Source organism: Cryptotermes secundus, unplaced genomic scaffold (genome assembly GCF_002891405.2).
Source record: "Cryptotermes secundus unplaced genomic scaffold, Csec_1.0 scaffold46, whole genome shotgun sequence".
Taxonomy (NCBI): Eukaryota; Metazoa; Arthropoda; class Insecta; order Blattodea; family Kalotermitidae; genus Cryptotermes; species Cryptotermes secundus.
The window spans coordinates 576,440-583,684 of record NW_019726221.1 but is presented as its reverse complement, the minus strand read 5'-3'; the positions used below and the strand labels follow the sequence as shown (position 1 = coordinate 583,684).

The window sequence follows — 7,245 nt, the reverse complement described above, 5'->3', positions numbered from 1 at the left end:
GTCCAGTGATTGAGGCTAGCTCTTTCTAAGGGACCCAACTGAATAGGTGTTTTCCTTCACCTGAGGACGGAAACAGATCCAGTTTCCGAAACGTCGTGTTTTTATTTGTTATCTTAAAAACCAGGACGATGGATAAAGTCCAAAATCCCAACATATCAGTGTGTTATACACCATCGTCAGAATCCTATAATAACCCAGTTAATTCTTATTTATTCGTGTGGCAGCTCAACATCCTAATTTAGATCAATTCAATTCATGTTTATTTACGTACAACTTAACAGCACAGAGGCCAATTAAAAGGTTAGCATGAGTACATAGAATTACATAAAAATAATTAAAAAACAAATACAAAATTTGAGAGTCTACATAAAGACAATAGATTAATAATAATGCCAAGAAAAAGTAAAAGTTAACGTTAACAAGAGAGAACAACAAAATAAGACCACATACACAGAAGTAATATTAAGGGTATCATTAACAAATATTATTAACAATTTTAGGTTCAGTGTCATTGACAGAAAATGTTCCGATTGCAAATATGTCGAGAATAATAATAATAATAAATATCTTCATTCGTAGATTGCAGTGGTCACATATGTTAAAAGGCGAAAGGTAAATTTACGAGTACGTAAATGTAATAGATTTTCAGCGGTAGCATTCAAATTCTCGACCTAAAAAAGTTACATATTTTATTGCAAACAAAACGTGTTTGATAAAACGGCATGAATAAGAAGAAACGTCTTAGAGCAGCCGTGTCAAACATGGGGCCCCCACAGTCACAAAGTGCGGCCCCTCAACTTTTAGAGCTAATTGATATTAAAATCAATATTAAAATTGTAGTAGTAATATTTTTTGTAAAGACAATTTTCCAGCAGATCAGAAGACAAGAAGTCTCACGCAGACATAAATTAGCAGGCTGCAGGAAAAGTGATTCTGAGAATTGCAGAAGAGTTTGTCCAACTAACGGTTTGTAAAGTTCGTGAAGGACAAACTATTGTATTTCAGAAGGGTAATGCACTAAAATCCGCACAGCCTCACCACCCCAAGTATTTCCAAGAATGCAAGGAGGGTGGCAACTGACAGACAAGTGCAAGGGATTTCTTCCTTCAAAACTAACTTGCAACCCCCATTCATTGTCCAGTGGCCTGCTAGCAAATTTCACTTTTATGACCATTGGACAAGATACACCTTCCTACTAGTCCGGTAGTCTCTTGTACATTGTCATTCAGTTCATTTTCACACAGCGACAGGTGCTGATGTTACATTGTGATGAACGTATAAAGGTTATAATTAAACATTAAATTATCAACTACGAGTTTTCTTGTATATGTACAGTAACTTTTAAAGGGCAATGTCGCTTTCAAAAAATCCAAATAGCAAATAGGAACTACACGTATTGAAAGTGAGCGCCGTGTTTTTCAAGAAAAATGGGAAATCGCTTTACTCTCCGATCATGAAGATGGAGGCGAAATTTTGTTCAGAAACATACTGTCACAGGATGTGGCTAGAGGCGGTGAAGAAAACTACGAATCGCTTCCACACTCCATATATCGGCGTTAACATGTTGGTCTCGTTGAGCGAGTGTGTGACAGAGAGAGGTAGCTAGAGAGAGAGACAACAGAAGGCATCAGTCCGTCCTTGTCAGCAGGTTTTCGAGCGCCAATGCAGTCGCTAGATGGCACTGATCGATAAAATGTGTTAAAACGGAATTATCTGATTATGAATCGTAGAGTAATTGACTGATAAGGGGAAGGACATTTCATTCTGCACGGTGTTGCTCTGCTTACGTTCGACCTTCGACTCGTATGATGGCAGAATGACAAGGAAAAGTGAAAATTAAGCATCCACCAGTTAGCGTTTATGGAAAGGAAACGTCGTAGCATATTTTTAGGCGTCGCGACGCTAGATGTCAGCATCGCTTCTCGGCCTTTTGGCTAAGATCAAAGTGTAGTATCTGTTCTTATCAGCTTAATATCTGATACGTCCTGCATCGCAGGACCAGAATATTAAACTGATTTTTGGAAAATGACGGAGTGCTAGGGGCTTGCTCCACCTCTGTCACGGGTTGGCCCGGTATTGCAGTACCTCCGGGATCGGCCCACCTAAACTCCAATTATGTAGGTTATTGTATATCGGGTTTTAATTGCAATTAATGCAATTAGTGTGTGATCTGGATTTGATTGCAGCTCGTACAGTTTTGTACAATGTTTAGTGTTGGAGTAGAGACAAGTGATGGATAAGCTTTTGGAATTTCATGTCTCATAAAGAGGCGTAGTCTAGGGTATCTGTTCTTGTCATTTTAGCTGACAAGAACGTATTTACTTTAGTTCAACAAACAAGTAGTTGGGATCATATAATTATCAGTCCAATAAAAAATTTGCCTTGTACTCTTCTCCAAGTATAATTAGAATGATTAAGTCGATGAGGTGGGCACGAATGTGGGATAGGAGGAATGCATATAGGATATTGGTGGGAAAGCCAGAAGGAAAGGGATAGGAGGAATGCATATAGGATATTGGTGGGAAAGCCAGAAGGAAAAAGACCACTGGGTAGACCAAGGCGTAGGTGGGCGGACAATATTAAATGGATCTCAGAGAGATGGGATGGATTGGATTGATCTGGCTCAGGATAGGGACAAGTGGAGGGCTCTTGTGAACACGGTAATAAACCTTCGGGTTCCATAAATGCTGGGAAATTCTTGAGTAACTGCAGAATTGGCGGCTCCTCAAGAAGGGCTCAGCTCCATGAGTAAGTAAGTATACAGAATAATTCATAAATCATAAGTCTCTCTGGAACAGCCCCGTGAAACTCCCATGATATTAGTGGGCAACATGGCCGCCATGACACCACAGTGCAATGCTGTTGCCATCTCTGCGCATCCTACATTAACTAAATTTAAAATGGCCAACAGGGCCGAGAGCACAATCGGTAAGAAGGTATCCTAACGTAGCAACTATTTTGAGTTCTCTCCCTCCACAATGCTTTGTTCGATAGAATAGCAATAAATACTTTTACAACCATATCTCTTGTACTGCAGAGGTTCCCCCCCCCCAACCTATTTTTATTTTTGAACTGTGTTCAATATCGCTAGTCAAGGAGGATGAGGTTGGCAAGGCATGTAGCACGAATGGGGGAAGCGAGGAATGCATATAGGATATTGGTGGGAAAGCCAGAATGAAAGAGACTACTAGGAAGAGCAAGGTGTAGGTGGATGGACAATATTAAAATGTATCCTAGAGAGATAGGATGGTATTGTATGGATTAGTTTGATCTGGCTCAGGATAGGGATGAGTGGAGGTCTCTTGTGAACACAGTACTGAACCTTCGGGTTCCATAAAAGGCTGGAAAATTCTTGAGTGGCTGCCCAATTGGCGGGTTCTCAAGAAGGGCTCAGCTCCATAAGTAAGTTCAATATCACTTCACCCATATCCTTTGGGTTGGATTTGAGTGAAGTGCTATTAAACTTGGTCCCCCACCCTTTCCAAAAAAAAAAATAACAACGGAATAAGAGCCTCTGCAGCTCTGGAGTACAAGAGATTAGGTTGCAAATTATTTATCTGGAGAAAGTTTCTCACCAGTGCCTGGAAAGTCATAACCTTTCTTTCACATGAAACACCTCTTTAACCAAAGGCACTGAACATTGTGAACTGTGACATACATGGAATACTTGTATTTAGGAAAGCTGAAGGTGGGGAAACTTGAAAGAAAATTCTGTTTCCATCAGAGGTACATATATTAAGCCTCATAATTTCCTCATAACTTACACTTGAAATCCATAGAGAACACAGTTTTTCGGTTACATTTAAGTATTTTAAATCATGTACTGTAAGCAACAATACTCATGTTCCCATTTATTATTACTTTCATTAGAATGATGGAACTCGAGAATGTGAAATACACTCTTGTCAACAAGATTAAGACTGCATTTAATGATATAAGAAAATCTGATATATCCATCTTCAACAGTTCAGCATTGGGCAGCATAATATGGCGGAAATAATAACATATCTTAAACAAATATAATGAATACTGAAAATCTGGTATGTATTCATGTTCCAATTCTGTAATGGAAAGGTTTATAGGGCAAAAATTAATAATGTATCGTTATGAAATGCAATTACTATTGAAAATCTTATGTTCATGTTCACCAGTCCAGTACAGGTAGCATTATATGGCAAAAGCAAGAGAAGGAATACACCTATAACAACAGAAGTGAATAACAATGTAACAAAAATGAAATAGGTAAGGAAATTACGAAATAATCCTCTCACATTCAAACCTGATACTGATTCTGCTTCTCACAGTTTCACACTGAGGTCGACAAACTGAATTTTTCAAGTCAATTATAAATTAATGCCTCTTCATTCTTACCTACTTATAAACAAGACCCATGTTTGTCAGAAAACAATTTCCCACACAATTATCGATTGAAATTTAATTCCTTGAAGATGATAACAGTAAAGAACCAAGGACATGAAGAAGGCAGTCTTCTGGGATTTGGCACCGTGTATATGTGGTGTTAACCGACGTTCCTCCGAAACGTCGGTTAACACCACATATACACTGTGCCAAATCCCAGAAGACTGCCTTCTTCATAGTCACCGCCGTGAAAGCCTCAAATCTTACGACCAAGGACATGTCAGTCACAGGAGAGGAATACAAAGGGTATTTTGGTAGGATAAATTGAAGGATCTGTTTGGGGATAGAAAGAGAATATTTAGAGCGATATTGGGAGAAATGGAGCCAAGGGGGCGGGGTGTGGACAAGATTCTTTTATTATTATTTTTATTGGAGTGAGACCATTTGGTACTTTAGCTAGTTGTACCTTATTGTAGCAATCCTAGACGATGGTGATTGTAGAGCAGTTGGTGGAACGAAGATTGGCAGGGAAAATTGAAGTACTTGGAGAAAATTTGTCCAATTGCAACATTGTGTACGCCACAAATCCTACATGACGAGGCCCTGGAATCTAGCTCAGGAGTCGTGTAGTTGAGAATAAGGGGCAGTGAGTTCTGTGAGAACAATGCAGTGAGGTCGCGGGTTCCATGAAATGGTAATTTCTTCGGGGGACTGAGCAGCTGTTTGCAGGAGTCAGCACAATGAACATGGTCCTGATGTATGCCATCAATGCAGAATTCGGTACCTGTAGGCAGTAATGGATTTCATGGCCGTAAAACGTACAGCTGGGCGGCTATAAAACCCAGTGGGATTTCTCTGCAGCCAGGAACCACATAACAGTGCGTATAAGTTCAAATTAAAATTTCCGTTAGTATAATGAAGTCTGTTAGCAGATGTTTGCCGCGAGAAAATTAAGATTTTCGGTCGAAGGAAAAATGTTTCCGCCAAGAGAAAAGGAGTGCAACGCATTGTACAGCGTATGTATAAATGAACCTCCCCCCCCCTTCAAAAGTACTAGTGAATATCTAGGTGTTTGCTGCTGGCACGTATGTACTACTGAGAGCAAAGAAGGGTATGTTCTCAGAACGCTGCTGCGAGGTCTGGATCCGATTGAGACGCAGTGTGAGCGCTGGAACAAAAGAAATGAAATTTTGTGTCTAGAGAGTTAGATCGGTTGAGTGTCATCTCGTATTGAACCGACGATGAACCCGTTCGAGAGTCATGTACAACATCTGTATATTTTTCGGTAAGAGAATTAGACACAGAAATGATTGAAGTCAATGCCTTCACAACATTTATTAGAACATATCCTTCATTAAAAAGTGAGCTATTAAGCTCTAAGATGAAATGCACCGTCCACAGAGCAGTATTTATGTCTACATTGTCGTATGCATGCCTTGGGATTTGCGGCAATTACACATTTTTCGAAAGTGCAGCGCTTAGAAATCAAGGCTTTCCGCAACAACACCAGTATCCCAAGGCGTAGAGCGGCCAGCAACAAGAAACCACAGAAGATCGTGAAAATGCAAATGTTCGGAATACTGGATAAGGCGAAGTCCGACAAAACACGAGGCTTAAATTTTACGGCGGTAAAGCTTAGACTGTGTACGATCGTTGAGGTGACTAAATTGCCGGTTTATCGTGAGCTAATGAAAATAAGGCAGAATCTGTTTTGGACTGACAGGGTGCTTATAAATATTGCCAATATAGCCGTGTGCAATATATATGTATAGTTGTAAAAGTCGTGATATGTAGTTTAGAGAAGGAAGGACGAAATATAGAAAGTAATTGACTGTGACAAGTGAGAGGGGATAGACCCGTCTTGTCATCAGAAAGGATTCGTATTAGAGGCCAAACAGTGAAGTTTATTTCAAGACTACGATCTGGTCATGAGCGTCTGAATAGGCTCTAAATTAGGACAAAGTGACTGGCCGACTTTGAAACTTTGAAACGAAGCGGTGGGATATGTGAAAGACGAAGGCGAATAGTTGTCATAACCATTGTGGGCCTTTGGTAAGGCACTAGCGTATGGTTCAGAAGTCACGTGGTTCGAACACGCGACTATTTTTGTGAAAAAAGGATGTAAGAAATTTGTGCATGTAGGAAGCAAGTGGTACTATATGAGGAAGGTGAAGGTAACAGATTTGTATAGATCTGGTGGTACGCGGGTAAGACATTGGCGTAGTATTGGGAAGGTACCGGGTTCTAGACCACGGTGTCTTTTGTCAATAGAAATTGAAAAGTGAATAAATAAATACGATTTTTCTGCAGCTATAAACGAAGTCGTATAATATAAGGGCGATCGCATACAGCTACTGCATACATGTTCGGGTGGTGTAGAGGTAAGGCACAGGCGTTGTAAATATAATGTTCGTGGTTCGAAAACAGAAGTATTTTTGTAATGAGATTTTTATGGAATAATATATCGAGATGTAACATAAGAGGAAGATTAAAGGCAAAAAATTTCCGTGGCATTGGTGGCACATTGGTAAAATATTGGCCTAATGTCACGGAGTTCCAAGGGTCGGAACCAACGAAAGTTTTATAAAATACAAGTGGAGGTAATAAGATTTTTCTTGAATTATAACTAAAGATGTAGCTTAAGAGGAAGATTAAAGAAAACAAATTTCAGTGGCGCTGGTGGTCTAGTGGTAAGACACCAGCCTAGTATTCAGAAAGTCCCGGGTTCAAAACCAGTAGGATTTTTGTGGGAAAAAATAGAAGAAGAAAACCAACGGCGGTGCAAGAAGTGAAGAGATAGAGATAAGGTGTGGGGGGCGAGGGAGGGTAGAATTTCTTTTTTTGCGGCCGCTTCGCGGTCATTAAGACACTCAACCTAAGCGGGTT

General features: G+C 39.9%; 1 protein-coding gene and 1 non-coding gene across 9 annotated transcripts in view; both read left to right on the top strand.

Moving 5' to 3' along the window:
* Positions 1-7,245, top strand: part of LOC111863863 — a 381,779-nt gene that overhangs the window by 366,422 nt on the left and 8,112 nt on the right. The window lies entirely within an intron of this gene.
* Positions 1,915-2,107, top strand: LOC111863869. Its single transcript, XR_002842678.1, has one exon. It is a non-coding gene; the product is annotated as a U2 spliceosomal RNA (small nuclear RNA).